We start from the raw sequence: 16,491 nt of genomic DNA, 5'->3' as shown, positions 1-16,491 counted from the left end.
CTACTGAAATGGATGGGAAAATTCAGGATACAGTTCTCATCATCCCAGCAGATAGAGGTACCAGTCCTGGAGTCAGGAAGACTAAGAATTTCTTGCGTTCAAATCTGTCCTTAGGCACTTATTAGCTGTGTGACCCTGGGCAAGTCACTTGACTCTGTTTGCCTCAGTTACTCATCTATGAAAATGAGCTAGAGAAGGAAATGGCAAACTGCTCTGGTATCCTTGCCAAGAAAATCCCAAATGGGGTCATGAAGAGTAGAACATGACTGAAACAACCGAACAATAATTTAATGCTGGTGCCTTCCCTCTGCTGATGATCTCCAATTATTTTATATATGTTCTATTTGTACTTAATTGTTTGCACATTGTCTCCCTCATTAGACTGTGAGCTCCATGAGAATAAAGACGGTCATTTTCTTTCCTTTGGACCCTGGTACATTGTAGGAGTTTAGCAAATGCCAGTTGACTGGCTGACTGATTGAAGAAAAAAAGCAGTTCAGCAAAATTAGCTGATGAATAAACAGTCTGATATTCTAGACACTATTCCATATCGACACCCATGTCCCACCTCCCCTGCAAAGAAGCTGAGGGAGGTGTCCTCTCATATCCATCCCTGCTTTTGAAAAGGGTTCATCTGTCAGATCCCTTAACTAGCTATTTCAAATTCCTCCCAACAATCATGTCTTTCCCACATAATGATCCCTAATCCATAATCTATCATGCCATTGCTAGAGTATGTGCTACTCTTTCATATCTGAGATTTGAAATCTCCTAACATCATCCCTGACAGAGTCATTAATAAAATTTCATGGAACATTAGAGCAGGAAAGAATCTGGACCATCTACTCCAGCATCTTCATTTTACAGATGAAAGCATCACACCAAAGTCTGTAGCATCCCCTGACTTCATACCCATATAGACAGCTGAGTGGTCTAGTGCATAAAGTTAATAGACCCAGAGTCCCAAAGATCTGAGTTCAAATCCAGCCTTAGACACTTATTAATTGTCTAACCCCAAGCAAGTCACTTAATTTCTACCTGCTTCAGTTTCTTCATCAATAAAACAAGGATAATAATAGCACATGATTCCCAGGGTTGTTGAGAGCATAAGATGAAATAATAATTTATAAAGCACTATATAGGTGCTAGCTATAATTATTCATTCTTCTTTCTACTATATCACATTGCTTTCCTGCTTTTTGCAGTTCTTGGAGTTGCATTCATACCTAAGTAATTTAATTGATCCACGATCATAATAGTATGTGCACTTTTTCTTTCTCTTTCTACCAGACTAGGTCATAACTCTTCTGTGCCATTCTCTCCTGTTCTAGTCTTATCCTAAAACATCCATGGAGAATCTTTCTGAGACCAACCTACCTCTCTCTCCCCCCCAAAAGCCACTTCTGTAGAATTTTTTTACACCACTTCTTTCTTCAAGCCTGTGTTGCAGGCTACCGAAGGATCACCCAGAATTTTGATTATTCAGAGACTATTGGGTTCTAGAATTTGCATTCATATAGATTCTCCAGGGGAATATTAGTAATAAAAATGTGTGGGTGTTGTGGGGGGGGTGGGGAGCTTGGTATTATTGAAAACACTATACAACTTCTGAAATTCAACCCAGTCTATTTTCTTCTTTCTCTTTAATTATAGACATAGCTGGATTCAAGTCTTATCTCCAACAAATATTGACTCTGTGATCCTGGGCAAGTCACACCACTTCTTGGGGCCTCAGGCAACTCTAAGACTATTAGTAACATAGATGAAATCCCTGGTCTGGACAAAAAGGAAGGAAGGAATAAAGGAAAGAAGGAAGAAAAGAAAGGACAAAGGAAGAAAGGGAAGGAGGAAAGAAGAAGGGAAAGAGGATTGGGAGGAAATGAAAAAAGGAAGGAGGAAAAGATTAAAAGGAGAAAGGGAGGGAGGGAAGAAGGAAAGAAGAAGAGAGAAAAGGAAAAAGGAGAAGGAAGGAAGGGAAGGAAGGAGGGAAGAAGAGAAGGAAGGAGGGAGGAAAGGAAGAATGAAGAAAGGAAAGAAGAAATGGAGAAAAGAAGGAAAGGAGGAAAGAAGGGTGAAAAAGTAGAAGGGAAGAAGGAAGGGAAGAAAAGAAGGGAGGAAAGAGGGAGGGAGGAATGAAAGAAGGGAAGGAGAAAAGAATCAATCCTGAGAGTCACTAGAAGATGTTTTTTTTAATTCCTTGTTTTCAGACTTAACACGGCATCACAGAATAATAGACTCAGAGCTAGAAGAGACCTTAGGGGCCATGTAATCATAAGATCATAGATCTAGATGTGGAAAAAACCTCAGAGGTCTTCTAATCCAAACCTTTCATTTATAAATAAAAAAGCTGAGGCCAAAAAAAGCCCAATGACACATTATCATGTTCACACATATAATGAGTATTGGAGGCAGGATTTGAACCCAGATCCTCTGACTTCAGAGCTAGTGTTTTTGTCACTATAACTGTCTCAGTGAAGGCTTTTTTTTTGGTTAGACAGTATTGTACAATGAGAAGTGTGTTCAGACTAGTCCTACTCACTGTCTGTTGTGCCTGTCCTGGGTGGAACATGACTCTTGGAATTTTATGATAGATGCATACTTTATTTCCCAGGCTCTCTACAAAGGAATGAGTTAAAGCATTTGCTAGTCTGAAGAATGTCAACTCCGAGTGTTTAAACATGATAGAGATATGCATTGGAGATTTAGTGTTCACATTGTTTCCCTTTGGACTGAGGCTTAAATCCTAGTTAGTTTTATGTGCAGACTTTAAGGAATGATTTAATATGACATTCTTCTGTCCAGTGACTTCCCAGTGGCTCTAAAGTACAATGATTACTTTTTATGTTGTAAGAAGGGACTTGGGATAAAAACTCATTTTGGGTCTTTTTTTTGGTGGGAGAGCTCTGTAATTGTGGTGTCATTAATGTAGGGAACTCTTGGTATGGAAATTTCCTTCTTTGATGCAGATCAACTCAGCTGAAACATGTAATCTTAGGAGTTGTATCTTGCCCATATTTATATAACTAGTATGGCTTAGAAACAGGACAACAATTCAGGCCTTCCTGATACCAAGGCTTATCTTCTATCTACTATACCACATTGTTTCTAATGAAAGCTTATGCATTCTTGGAAAATTAAAGATGAATAATAATGGTTGCCATTTATATACTGATTGAAGTTTTGTAAAGCACCATGCACACATTATCTCATTTGAACCTTGGAGCATCAGCTTCCTAATTTTGCACATGAAGAAACTGAGGCTTACAGACATAACAGTGACTTGATCAGGGTAATATAGCAAGTTAATGAAAGGATCAAGACTAGAATCCAGGTCTTCTGACTTCCCCTCCAGTCTTCATTCTGCCTCTTTGTCTTTGGAGATCCTTTGATTCCTATAAATATTTATCGAGTACATATAGCATACTTCTTCATGCAGAGAACTACTGCTGACTTCAGCAAAAAAGGAGAAAACAGACTTCTCCCCCCATTTTTAAAAACCTAACTCCATAGTTGAGGAGATAAGATATAAGTGCTTGGAATAATTAGCTAATTGCACAAGGGGTATACATGTATTCACAGCAACTACAATGACTTTGTTTGATCCTAGGCACATCCTCTCATGTGCTGCAGACACCATAGCTTCATCATATATAAGATCACAAAGAGCCACTGGGCACCCCTATATATCTTTTCCTCTGTCTTTCATCTAGGCTTTTCAGCATTTACCTGGCCCCTGTGGCTACAGTCTTCTTTCTGGGCCTATACTCCATGTAGGCCTAGGAGAGCAATGAAAGAGCATACAGAGGAGGGAGCAGATCACAGGATCTAAGAGCCTAGAAAGGACTTGGGTTCCCATTCAGTGGTTTGAGAATTCCTTGGAGATTCAGGACAATGGTCTGAGGGATTTGCACTAAAAATTTTTCAGAGGTGCCTTAAGCAATAAATAGTTGCAGAATATTATGAATACTTCATTAAATCAACCCGAGGGGTTCACAACACATTTTTGTTGTTGCTGAAAACGGTTTGAGGAATAAAGATTAGTGATCACTGATCTCGTCCAATCCCTTTATTTTACAGATGAGGAAACTGAGATTTAGAGAGGGTAAGTGAGCCACCCAAGGTCACACAGCAGGTTTAGAAGGCAGGTCTCTTGACTCCTGATCTGGGGTCTTGTCATTATAGAATCCTTAATAAATTAACATTTCAAAAAAAATAACATAATGTATTGGCACAAAATCGAAGTGCCATGGATTTGGGAAGGAGAGAAGCAAAAAGAAAAGACAAGGGGTCTTCTCAGCATTGTGGAAGGAAAGAGAGGGAGGGGAGACCAGAGTTCTGTGCAACCTAGATACTGTAGTTGTGAAGGGCCTGACGTGGTAACAGAGGCAGAGCTGCTAAGTTTTAGGAAGTTGCTTTGGCCATCTGCCAGACTATGATGATTCTTCCTGGTATCCCCATGTGTGCTAATACAACCCTTCCACTTCTTATACATTTCCTCTTTCTCTAGGTCTTTCTTCTTCTGTTTGTTTTATCTCTTCTCTTTTTTCTTACCTCCCCTTGCTGTCTCTTTCTCTCCTCTCTTTCTCTCCCTCTTCTCTATCCTGGCATCATATATTTAGAGCTAGAAAAGACCCTTCAGATCATCTAGTCCCCTCCCACTCCTGTGTTTATTTTGCAGATGAGGGAACTGAGGCCCAGCGAATTTAAGTGAATTGCCACTGTCCCTTCTCTGTCACCTTTTTTTCCTTCTCTCTCCTTTCTCTTTTATGCTTGTCTTTTTTTCTCATTCCTTTTTCTTTCTTTTCTCTCTAATCTTTTTTCATTCTCTGACTTTCTTCCTGTCATTTTCCTCTCTTCTCTCTCCTTTCTCCTCTTATCTTTTCTCTTCTAACCTTTCCTTACCCTCCCCTTTCTTCTCTTCTATCTTTTTTCTCCCTCATCTGTCCTCTCCCTCTTCTCTACTTCTCTCCTCTTATTTTAACTCAGCACTCCTTACCTATCAGTCCTCTAAACCATAAATTTATATCTGGAAGAAACCTTATAGAGAAAACGCATCCAACCTACTAGTTCTTATAGAAGAGGAAACCAGGACCTAGGCAGGCTAAATGACTTCTCATTCCCCTTTGTCCATTCTCTCTTGTCTCTTTCCTCTCCCTTCTTTCTCTTTTATCTATTTGTTTTCTCTTTTATCACATGTCCTTTCTCTACCGTCATCATTCTTTTTTCTCTTTCCTAGGTCTGTTTTATTTCTCTCTGTCTGCTCCTTCTTTCTCCTCCCTTCCTTTCCCCTCCTCTCCTCTCCTTCTATTCACTACTCCTCTCCTTCCTCCCTCTCTTCTCCTTCTTTCCTTCTCACCACTCTTTCCCTCTAAAAGCTTCTTTTTCTTTCCTTCTCTCTTCCTCCTCTCTCCTTCACTGCCTCTGTCCTTCTCTCCACTCCACCCTTCCTGCTTGGTCTATCTGCCTCTATTTCTGTCTCTGTCCCTCTTCTGTGCCCCTCCCTCCACAACACTGGAATCGGGGAGGCTGCAGAGATAGGAAACATACACAAAAAATCCCATGCCAAATGTTAAAGTTCTGATGTATGTGCACAAAATCAGCACATGCAGAAGTGATGATCTTGGCTCCAGCTGCCTGGCAGGGAGCAGACTCTCCCATTGCTTACAAAGCAATGACCTTTCCCCAGAACATCTGCCCAATGGTATTGACTAAGACCAAACCACAAGAGTAAAAAAAAATGCAACTGCCTTGTTGGATTTGAAGTTAAATCATGTGGTTGGTGTGGGTGGTTCCTACCCTTTATTCAGGATAGATCATTCATTGGAGGGAGAATGAAGGATACAGTTGGTTAGCGAGGATTCCGAAAATCAGATCTATTCACAGTTCTATTTCCTACCACTCCTAAATTTTGAATTTGCCCTGAGGGTGCAGAACATATTCATACTTTTCTCCCCAGATGATTATCTGCATAAAACTCCAAAAGGAGTCTGGAAAATATAACTGAATTCATATTGATCACAATAAGCCAAGGAAGAGTTTCTGGCTGAGGGAACTGGGTCTGCACCGTGAAAAATTATTGAACTGGAAAGGCTAGAGCCCCTTTGCATCCTTCCTGGAGGTGATAAACCTCAGAGCCAAGGTAAAGAAGGAAGAGAACAACTGTATATTAAACATCTATTATGTACCAGGCACTGTGCTAAGCATTTCACGAACATCACCTCATTTGATCCTCACAAATACAATTAAGGTAGATGCTATTATGACCTCCATTTTATAATAGAGGAAACTGAGGTGTAGTGACTTGCTAAGGGTCATGTTGATAGTAAGTGTTGGAAGTATTGCACTCAGTTCTTCCTGACTCAAGGCCCAGTTTACTACCTAGCTGAAAAGGGCGTGAGGGAGTCAAATTAGAAAGGCTTCTGCCAATTCTAGGTTAAAGATCTGTATGGTATTGCATCAGTACAGTACTCCTATCACTCAGTGGGATGGTGATTGAAGATTGTGAAAGACAATAGCCTATTGAAGAACAAGCCTGACCTGTTCACCTGAATGAACTGTCCAGCAGTGATGCTGTGGCCTGAGAAGAGCTTAGCAGCTGAGTGATTCTCCTACCCAGCTGAGACAGCTAGATCTTAGTAGCTAAGCAACCTGCCTGTCCCAGACTGATCTAGTCTGTGAATAGTAGTACAGCAGTCAAGTGACCTCTTGGGTCTAGCCCAGAAGCAGCTGAGCCTAATGGAAATGTAGCACAGCAGCTGGGCAAATTGTGTAACTCACCCCAGCAGGGACACTATGCAACATCCTGCCCAATGAGCAGCAAACTTAGCTGAGCTATAATGACCTGCCCATCACTGACACCAAGCTCCCCAGTGGACTTCATGAAGAATCTCCCAACAAAGGACACCATGGCCCTGTAGTTCTAGAGTTGTTATTTACCTTGGCCATTTGTGTTCCCAGCATGTGGGCCTCATTACAATTATACTTCAAATTCATGCCCTCTTTTCTTCTTGTGAACTGTGTACGTATATGTGAGTGAGTGTGGCCCTGGTCTTGGGGAGAAATGCTTCCTGCTATGCCATTTGAAAAATGAGTTTACTGGTTGATTGTTAAGGAGTGGCACACTGATGAGGACTCATGAGTTGTAGTGTTAGGAGGATAGCCACCCATCGGGTTACTCCCAACACCCTGAGAATAGGAACACCCACCAATCTTGGGACCCAACCTGCCAATGCTAGTATGAGTTGGGGGAATGAATCCAGAGGAGTGCTACTTCTCCTGAAGTCTTATATTCTGTTTTCAAATAACTCTAATCATTTGACTTATATGAAACATAAATCTACCATTCTTTAGATCTGTAGGATCACAGATTTAGAACTACAAGGGACCTTAGAGATCCAGCTGCCAAGACCATTTAATCCCATTAAAGATATGTTTTTGTTGTTTTTGTTCAGTCATTTTATTCACATCCAACTCTTCATGACCCCATTTAGGGTTTTCTTAACAAAGATACTGGAGTGATTTGCCATTTCCTTCTCTAGATCATTTTATAGATAAGGAGATGAGGCAAATAGGGTTAAGTGACTTGACCAGGGTCACAAAACTAGTAAGTGTCTGAGGCCAGAGTTGGATTCAGGAATAAGAGTCTTCCTGATTTAGGCCTGGTACTCTATCCATTATGTCACTTAGATACCCTGAGATTATGCAATGTCAGCAATATTGTTTTAAGAATGACTGAGTGAATAAGTCATTTTGACTATTATAAATACCCACATTAACTATAAAGGACATATGAAGAAAGATACTATCTGCATCCAGAGAAAAAATTGATAAATAGAAAAATATATAGAATAATTTTGCATATATATATATATGTGTTGTGTGTGTGTGTGTGTGTGTGTGTCTCATAGTAGCCATCTCTAGGTCTGAGGATGGGGGGAGAAGGAAGGGAAAAAAAAGAAATTTATATAATAACTTTGTTATATATTTAAAAGGAATAGCAAGTTGTACATAACAGATTTGCAGTTTCATGTGCAATCATTTTTTATTATATTATGTTAGAGAAACGCGTGTTTGATTCCACAAATTGAAAATAAATAAAACAAAATGAAAAGAGATTATTCTTAGAGATCATCTAATCAAATCCTTTGCTTTTACCAATGAGAAAATTAGCATCCAGAGAGCAAGGGTAAATGGTTAAAGATCACATAGGCATTGAGTGACAAAGGAAGGATGTTACTGTTTTATGATTTGTACTCCAGATTCTATTCACTTCTCTTTTATCACTTCATACAACTCTTCTCAGCTTTTTCTGAAACTGTCCTTTTTGTGATGTTACAAAACAATCGTTTTCCAATGGATTCATATACCATGGAGTCAGTCATTTTTCAATTGATGGAAACCTTCTTTGTTTTCAATTCTTCACCATTACAAAAGGAGCTATAAATATTTTTTTCATATACAGGTCATTTTTCCCTTTCTTTCCTTTTTTTTGCAAGGCAATTGAGGTTAAGTGACTTGCCCAAGGTCACACAGCTAGTAAGTGTCAAATGTCTGGTCTGAGACCAGATTTAAACTCAGATCCTCCTGACTCCAGGGCCGGTGCTCTATCCACTGCACTACCTAGCCTGTCCTATTTCCCTCCTTCTTTGATCTCTTTAGGGCATAGCTAGGTCAAAGGATAGACACAGTTTAGCAACTTTTGGAGCATAATTTCAAATTGCTGTCCAGAATGGCTGGACTACTTCACAGCTCTACCAACAATGCATTAGTGGGCCTGTCTTCCTGCAGTTTCACCAATATTTGACATTTTCCTTTTTCATCTTCTTTGCCAATCCAGTAAGTGCGAGGTTCAAATTGAGAATTGCTTTAATATGCATTTTCCTAATTATTAGTAATTTGGAGTATTTTTCATCTGGCTGTTGATAGCTCATATTTCTTCCTATGACAACTGTCTGTTTATATCTTTTGACCATTTACCAATTGGAGAAAGATTTTTCTCCCAGTTATCTGTTTTCCCTCTAATTTTAGCTGGATTTGGTTTTGTTTATACAAAGGCTTCTAATTTGAGTAATCAAAATTGCCCATTGTATCACTATCTGTTGTTTTGTCTCCAAATCCAATGTTCTTACTCCTATGATACACTGACATCTGAGAGCAAGCAAAACAATTTTAACTAATTTTTAATATAATAGGTTAAATTTTTGAAGATGGTTGCCTCATCACCCATTTTTTTTTCTTTTCCAGGTAACCATCTCAATTGCTTGATCCAATTGACTTATAGTATGGACTTCAGTGATGAGACCATCCTTTGATTTTTCATGGGGGTGGAGGGGTGGAGGGGTGGAGGGGATGAAGGGGGAAGGGAAGGTAGGGTTGTATTTTCTAAGGAGAGTAATCTGCTGGCTCTTGTTTTTTTTCTTTTCAGAGTTTCCCCATCTAAGGCAGAAGCCTGGATTTAAAAGTCCTGTCTGCTGAGGTCTTTCGTTACCTTCATAAACAAAGTTTATCGGCTGGATCTGCTTAAGCCAGGAAGATGCTAGTCAGCTCTATCTCACTTTGGCATCTTTTATGTCTACAAGAAGAGAAGCAGGTGATACTACAAGCACTGATTTATATCACACACACAAAATGAAATAGATTATATCTCAAGAGACAGGAAAAGGCTGACCAGTGGGAAGTGATTAATTTTTCAATCAGTAGTCTCCGTAAGGTCAGACCATTTCTTATTAGGCAGAAATCCAAAATCAATACCAAGTTAGAATAATAAAAATGAGAAACTATGCAATCATAACACCTCCAACTTGACCTATTAAACACATAATTGATATAGAAAATTAGGAAATAAAGAAAACATAGACATCAGTGCAAACTATCGCCATTTCTTTTAGAAGTTTAACCAATGTGAAGCAATTGCCACCACAAGCAGCCCAAAGGTTCCTGGAAAACATACCAACAGCAAAGACTTGCTGTCCTTGACAAGTAAAGAGATAAGGCAGCCAAAATCAAAACTAATGTAAAATGAAAATTCATTTCCAAAAGTTTATGGAGAAGTATGGTAAATTATGAGCATCACTCATAAAACAGCTAATAGTGATGCAGGAGGAAAATGATTTTATAAAAAGTTTGGTGTGAGATACATAATATCTTTAAAATATATATTTATTTAATATTTTATTTTTCCCCAGTTACAATTTTAAACATTTGTTTTTTTTTAAATTTTGAGTACCAAATTATCTCTCTCCCTCTCCTCTTCCTTCATTGAGAAGGCAATTTGATATAGATTATATATGTGCAGTCATACAAAACATATTTTCATATTAGTCTTGTTATGTGATTCAGAATATCTTGAGAACTTATGAGGCTGAAACAAAAAGGACAACAAACATACAAAAAATGGAAACAGATTTATCAACATTTCTATTTAAAAAGAAAAAAACACCTATTTTCTTTCTGAATAACAAATAAACCATCATACTATCACAATTCTCAATGTGCTCCACAAAGAAGTAGAAATGGCACCAAAAAAACAAAGATAAGAAACACAGCTGGACCAGATCAAATTTACAAGAGATTAATTTTGGAGGCACACAGTTTCGAAGTCATTGACAGGTTGATTATCAAGATATTTAACAGAGGGGAAGATACATAACATTTGGGGGAAAAGTATGGAGGTTAGTGGGACAGCTAGATAGCACAGTGGATAGAGCATGGGGCCTGGAGTCAAGGAGACCTGAGTTCAAATCCAGCCTTGGATAATTACTAGCTATATGGCCCTGGGCAAATCACTTAACCCTGTTTCCCTCAGTTTCCTCAGCTGTAAAATGAACTGAAGAAGAAAATGGCAAAACACTTCAGTATCTTTATCAAGAAAACCCCCAAATGGGATCACAGAAAGTTGGACATGACTGAAAATGACTGAACGACAACACTGGAGGCCATTATTTCCAGAAAAGAGAGATTGAGAGGATATAAATAGCTACCCACTCATATTCATATTTTCTCCTCTCTATAAAACCTTCATGAGATTGATTTGCACATGCACTTTTGATGAAAACATGACAAGGGAACACTCAGACATTTGTAGACAGTATTTTGCAGCACACTATATCTTTGCAGCTACACAATTAACTTAAAGGTACAGAGAATACAGGATCCCACCCTGCTTATTGTTTGCTGACTATAGAAAGTAATTTAATAGAACAAAATGCCGCTTTAAAGATTCTCTTTCAATAAAGTATGTCTTCTGCAGGTTAAGGTCGTAAAGAGTCTCTTGAGAGACTCTATGAAAGAGATATGTTTAATTGATCTATGTTTAATTTCCAGGCAGGTATAAAACTGAGATACATGTGCTTGGTAGAGATGTTTACTACTATCATGGAGGATATTAGTATAGAACCCAACTGGAATGGGTATTTTCTATGGCTGGGGAGGGATGCAACAGCAGGATATCTGAGTAAGCAGCTCTCCATATGACTCCATTATCCCACAATCTCAGAACAATGAGTAATGAGCCACATATACAGTAATTACAATTTCAGAGTCCAATGGTCATGGCTCAAGCTCTGAATACCTCCTTGATTTTCAGGCTTGAAAACTCCAAAGGCTAGGATTCTGGCTTGAGTGCCCTTGATGAGAAGGGTGCTAGAATAGGGCTAGATGTCTCCATAGCTGAAAATAGGAACCAGTATAATGGCTAGATGTCTCCATAGCTGAAAATGCCTGTTACTTATGGGGAGAAGATGAGAACTGAAAGGCCTACTCATGAACAACTCATTGATAGTCTCATGAGTCAAAAGAGCTTGAGGGAGGTTTCCAACATTGGTTGGACCCCTCCTTGATGGAAGACACAGATGAGAGTTATGCAGGATGAACAGTAATAGATGAGCTGTTGTTCAGCTGTGTCTGACTCTCTGTGACTCCATTTTTTTTTTGGTAGAGATACTACAGTGGTTTATATTTCCTTCTCCAGCTCATTTTGCAGATAATGAACTGAGACAAACAGGGTTAAGCGACTTGCCCAGGGTCACAGAGCTACTAGGTGTCTAAGACCAGATTTGAACTCAGGAAGAAGAGTCTTCCTGACTCCAGGACTGGCACTGTAGCTGCTGTGCCATCTAGCTGCCCAATAGATGAGTAGTGATCCATATTATTAGACAGAATAAGATCAGTCATCAATAAGATCACAGATCCTGTGGAGGACTGAAGTATTTTTTGTGCAATGTTGAGGTACCAGTCTAAGGAAATGGATTTTATAGAGGTTTACATAAATTAGCATTTTAGAGTTGAGTGCCCTTGATGAGAAGTGTGCTAGAATAGGGCTAGATGTCTCCATAGCTGAAAATAGGAACCAGTATAATGGCTCAACCTTGAAGGAATTGATCAAGAAAAGGCCTAGTGTTGACATTGATAATAACAGTGGTTGCAGATCTATTCATGAAACAACTTATCAAAATTTTGTATAACTTTTATGGAGGTTAATGCATGCTGATAAATCTAAAAATACCTTAAGATAAAGGCAGTCTAGGGCACTTTTAAATTCTGTCTTGGAACAAGTAGAATTGATGATAATGAAAATTCTTTTCTAGTCTGGGGCAGATAATAATGCAAGTACTTGAGAAAAAAATTCCTCCACTATTTTTAGTTGTTGGAATGGACATGTAGATATGGTAAAGCTGTTACTTCAACATGGAGCAAATGCTAACAGATTCCATTTCAAATGTACAATCCCACCAGATAGTGCATACTGTGACTAATAACCTATTTCTAAGCTTTCCTCTCTTCCCCGATTAGAGGATACAACCCAATGAATATAATATTATCTTATATCTCTGCCCAATCACAGAAGAGAGAAATGCATTTTGTATTATTACTCTGAGGAACTTTCATGTGTTGAATTCTACTTTCATCCTGCACCAGGTGACTATTCAGAACTATACAGAGATGATAATTTTTAAGGAGCATGATTACATAAAACTGAACAGCTTTTATAAAAATAAAATTCATGCAACTTAGATAAGAAGGAAAGCAGTTGGCTGGGGGAAAAGTCTTTGTATTAAATATCTTTTTTTAAAATTAATTAATTTGTTTTTAATTTTCAACATTCACTTCCACAAGATTTTTGAGTTCCAAATTTTCTCCCCATCTCTCCCCTCCCCCCACCCCAAGACAGCATGCATTTTAAATACCCCTTCACACAATCTGCCCTCCCTTCTATCATCCCCACCTTTGTAAATTCCTCCCTATTTTCCTGAAGAGTAAGAGATTTCCATACTCAATTGAGTATGTATGTTATTCCATCCTTAAGCCAAATCTGATGAGAGAATATTCATTCATTCCCCCTCACCTTTCCCCACTTCCCCTCCACTGTAAAAGCTTTTTCTTGTTTGTTTTATGTGAGACAATTTGCCCCATTCTACCTCTCCCTTTCTTCCTCTGCCAGTATAATCCTCTCTCACCCCTTAATTTTATTTTATTTTCTAGATATCATCTTTTCATATTCAACTCACCCTGCACCTTCCCTCCCTTCCTCCCTCTCTCTCTCTCTCTCTCTCCTCTCTCTTCTATATATATATAGATATAGATAGATAGATAGATAGATAGATATAGATATAGATATAGATATAGATATATAGATATAGATATAGATATAGATATAGATATAGATATAGATATAGATATAGATAGATATAGATATAGATATAGATATAGATATAGATATAGATATAGATATATGTTTTTCCCCCCTCCGATTACCCTAATACTGACAAAGGTCTCATGAATTACAATTATCATCTTTCCATGTAGGAATGTAAAAAGTTCAACTTCAATAAGTCCCTTATGATTTCTCTTTCTTGTTTACATTTTCATGCTTCTTTTGAGTCTTGCATTTGAAAGTCAAATTTTCTGTTCAGCTCTGGTCTTTTCATCAAGAATGCTTGAAAGTCCTCTATTTCACTGAGTATCCATTTTTCCCCCTGAAGGATTATCCTCAGTTTTTCTGGGTAGGTGATTCTTGGTTGTAATCCTATCTCCTTTGACCTCCAGAATATCATATTCCAAGCCCTCCTGTCCCTTAACGTAGAAGCTGCTAAATCTTATGTTATCCTGATTGGGTTCCCACAATGCTTGAATTGTTTCTGGCTGCTTGCAATATTTTCTCCTTGACCTGGGAACTCTGGAATTTGGCTATAATATTCCTAGGAATTTTCCTTTGGGTATATCTTTCAGGAGGTAATCAGTGGATTATTTCTATTTCTATTTTACCCTCTGGTTCTGGAATATCAGCGCAGTTTTCCTTGATAATTTCTTGAAAGATGATGTCTAGGCTCTTACTTTTGATCATGGCTTTCAGATAGTCCAATAATTTTTAAATTATCTCTCCTGGGTCTATTTTCCAGATCAGTTGTTCTTCCAATGAGATTTCACATTGTCTTCTATTTTTTCATTCTTTTGGTTTTGTTTTACAATGTCTTGATTTCTCATAGATTCACTAGCTTCCATTTGCTCCATTCTAATTTTTGAGGAATTATTTTCTTCAGTAAGCTTTTGGACTTCCTTTTCCATTTGGCCAATCTGCTTTTAAGGCATTCTTCTCCTCATTGGCTTTTTGGACCTCTTCTGCCATTTGGTTTAGGCTATTTTTCAAGGTGTTATTTTCTTCAGCATTTTTTTGGGTCTCCTTTAGCAAGCTGTTGACTTGTTTTTCATGATTTTCTTGCATCATTCTCATTTCTCTTCCCAGTTTTTCCTCTACTTCTCTTACTTGCTTCTCAAAATCCTTTTTGAGCTCTTCCATGGCCTGGGACCGATTCATATTTTTCTTGAAGGCTTTGGATGTGGGAGCTTTGACTTTGTTGTCTTCTTCTGGTCATATGTTTTGATCTTTTTTGTTACCAAAGAAAGATTCTATGGTCTGACTTTTTCTGCAAGGCTTGGTCATGATCCCAGCCAATTACTTGAGTTTTAAACTCTTTGTTAAGGTAGGGGTCTGCTTCCAGTCTGGAGAATGTACTGTCCCAAGCCTTGGGGGTTTTGTACAACTATTTTTGGAGATACTTCTAGGGACCTGTAAATTTTTCATTCTTCTAAGGTGATATGATCAAAGGTGAGGTATTTACTCCTTTTCTGGCCTATGCTCTGGTCTGTGAGTAAGCACAAGATCTCTTTTCAGCCTTGGAATTGTGAGGAGGATTCTCTCTCCACCAAGGCACAAGCTCCACCATGCCCACACTCCTCCTTACTCCAGGACAGCCACCCAGGACTGTGACCCAGATCCAAGCATGGGCAAAGCAAGAGAATCCTGCCTCAGCACCACCAAAGAGATCCCTGCAATCCCCCTCTGATCAACTGCTCAATTCCCCCACCATCTGTGGGCTGAGAGCTCTGGAAATAGCTGCTGCCCCGGGGCTGCACCAGGACTGGGGCCAGACAGAGTTCCTCTCTCATCAAGGTCAACAGACCTTTCCTATTGACCTTTTAAGTTGTCTTTGGTGTTTGTGGATTTAGAAGTCAGGAAACTGCTACAGCTGCTAGTGATTCAGTCCCCTGAAGCCTGCTCCAGGTTTGCTGAGGCCTGGTCTTCTCCTGCGTGCCCATACTGAATTGTGCTCCTCTCCCACTCTGGCACAAACAGACCTTTCCCTTCAACCATCCAGTTTATCTTGAGCTGGAAATTTATTTTACTCTGTCTTTCTGTGGGTTCTGCTGCTCTAGAATTTGTTTAGAGCCATTTTTAGAGGTATTTGGAGGGGTTTGGGGGAGAGCTCAAGCAAGTCACTGCTTTTACTCCACCATCTTGGCTCTGCCCCCTTGTATCAAATATCTTTGATAAGGATCTGATAGCCAAAATATATATAGGCAATTAATAGAAGTGGTCAAAAGATATGAAAAAATCTGATTTTATAAGAACTGAAGACTACTAACAATCATATGAAAGGATGCTCAAAATCATTAACAGAAAAGAAAATCAAGACAATTCTAAGGGTTCTTTTCAGAAAATTGGCAAAGATGATGAAAGGGAAAGGGCTATACAGGGGTTGGGGAAAGATGGGCCCACTGCCAGATGGATTTACATGTGCATTCTATCAAACATTTAAAGAACAATTAATTCCAATACTATATAGACTATTTGGGAAGATAGGTGAAGAAGGAGTCTTACCAAATTCTTTTTATGATACAAATATGGCACTGATACCTAAACCAGGAAGAGTCAAACAGAGAAAGAAAATTATAGACTAATTTCTCTAATGAATATAGGTGCAAGAATTTTAAATAAAATATTAGCAAATAAATTACAGCAACTTATCACAAGAATAATACATTATGACCAGGTAGGATTTATGCCAGGAATGCAGAGCTGGTTCAATATTAGGAAAACTATCAGCATAATTTATCATATCAACACCAAAAATAACAGAAACCACATGATCATCTCAATAGATGTAGAAAAAGCTTTTGACAAAATACAATACCCATTCTTACTAAAAACACTAG

This window comes from Phascolarctos cinereus, unplaced genomic scaffold (genome assembly GCF_003287225.1).
Source record: "Phascolarctos cinereus isolate Bilbo 61053 unplaced genomic scaffold, phaCin_HiC Scaffold_726;HRSCAF=1367, whole genome shotgun sequence".
Lineage (NCBI taxonomy): Eukaryota > Metazoa > Chordata > Mammalia > Diprotodontia > Phascolarctidae > Phascolarctos > Phascolarctos cinereus.
The sequence above is the reverse complement of the archived record's forward strand: the minus strand, read 5'-3'. Positions refer to the sequence as shown.